This window comes from Theobroma umbraticum, unplaced genomic scaffold (assembly GCF_002168275.2).
Source record: "Theobroma umbraticum cultivar Fairchild unplaced genomic scaffold, ASM216827v3 scaffold_39.0, whole genome shotgun sequence".
Classification (NCBI taxonomy): Eukaryota; Viridiplantae; Streptophyta; class Magnoliopsida; order Malvales; family Malvaceae; genus Theobroma; species Theobroma umbraticum.
This window is the reverse complement of record NW_018397281.1, coordinates 1,242,187-1,243,837: the sequence shown is the minus strand read 5'-3', so window position 1 is coordinate 1,243,837 and position 1,651 is coordinate 1,242,187. Positions and strand designations below refer to the sequence as shown.

The following is a 1,651-nucleotide window of genomic DNA, read 5'->3' as shown; positions in this document are numbered from 1 at the left end:
TAAATCATCTCATCCTCGAGGTATTAAACACAAAATCATCGTATAAATAAGGGAGCTGTGAAAAAACTTATATTTCTCACCATACGAAAGAAGTCATGTTTAAAAACCCAAGAAGATATCACTCTCGAGTAAGTAATCATAAATAATCAACTCGTGGACCTGCTTCCACGTAATAACAATATGAGAGCCCTGCTCTGTTGGATTCCCACAGCCATGGTAAGCTCGACCATGTTGGCCGACATCAGAGAAATCATGTGGTCACAACCACGTATATCAGCTTATGGCCTAGCCACATATATCAATCCGTGGCCTTGCCATGTATATATCATGGACCATGGCCCCAGCCACGTCTAACAACTCGTCAACGACCCAAAAGTTCTCTTGCTATAGCTCACTTGTGCACAAGGGTCACACTATCCCGATGTGGCATTCAGCCTACTCTCGAATCTCCCGATTTGATAAAACCATTTCAAAATCAAGTTGGGTTCTCAAAAGCTTATTTCAAATCCATTTCCAAAAAACCATTCATGGTAATATGATAAAACCCATTTGTAAGACTTTATAATATAAAACCTTTGCATGAGATTTAAATATCAAATCGGCAAGGTAAATATGTAATTTACTCATGAATGCCCATCACACAAGCAATAAGGCACATTTTGACATAAACCGTGTTCAAGAGCTTGTTTCTCAATTTTTAAAACCCTTTACATATATAGCTTATATATATATATATATATATATAATATATTCAAAGCAATTTCAAAAGCCATGGCATCCACAATTGCTTAGCATTTCTACTAGCTCATGCTTTTCACAATAAAAGTGTATAAATCTTCCACAAATAAGTATTTAAAACCACCAATCATTTTCTAGCAACTCATGCTTTCCACAAATGCATTTAAAGAAAACTAGCAATGTTTACTCTACGTATATCATTACGTAGTTATGGAAATTTTAAATGGCACCCCGTACTCACCTTCAATAGTTGGACACTACGTTGCTATTTGTTCAGGTGTGTTTTCTAGCTAATTTCTACATGCCGGTCACCTGTTATCTCTTCCGGTAAGCCACCATGGCAAACCTTCCTCATTTACTCACTTCCAAGTAACAATTCAAACTCATGATAATTAATTACACACATGTACAGGTAACACTTCAATCAATTAATCCTTAATCTAATATCACATTTTTCATCCTCATCATTCACAATAATTTATCATGCAATCCACATACTTTCAGCCAAACAAAGCCAACACAACATAAAGTACTCACATTGTATGCTTACCTTTTGGTCTTTAGCTTGGATCCCACATATAGTTCACAATCTCCTCACATCCTTGGTTACCATTGCTGCCACAAGCATAAACAATCAATGTACATCTTATTTTTCCTTTCCACTTATGATCTCAAGGTTAAAAACACTTACCCATTACTTGTCTTGCTCAAAATCACCATACTTCTTAGATCAACCCACATGCATGCATCTATTTCTTTCAAATCTTGGAGGACCTTTGCTGCCACAAACATTCTCACACAATTACCAACTCATTTCCTCAAGAAATCCACAACCATAATAAAAGTTCTACTTACCATAACTTAGTTGAACCTGTGGATCGTCCATGTTTTTTTTCTCTTGATATTTCTTAGC

General features: G+C 36.0%; 1 long non-coding RNA gene across 1 annotated transcript in view; it reads right to left on the bottom strand.

Moving 5' to 3' along the window:
- Nucleotides 1–1,651, bottom strand: part of LOC110428071 (uncharacterized) — a 2,153-nt gene extending 502 nt beyond the window's left edge. The window contains exons 1-3 of the long non-coding RNA XR_002446403.2: nucleotides 1,594–1,651; nucleotides 1,430–1,517; nucleotides 1,289–1,353 (exon numbers count right to left, since the gene is read on the bottom strand). This is a non-coding gene — a long non-coding RNA (uncharacterized LOC110428071). The remainder of the gene's footprint in view (nucleotides 1–1,288; nucleotides 1,354–1,429; nucleotides 1,518–1,593) is intronic.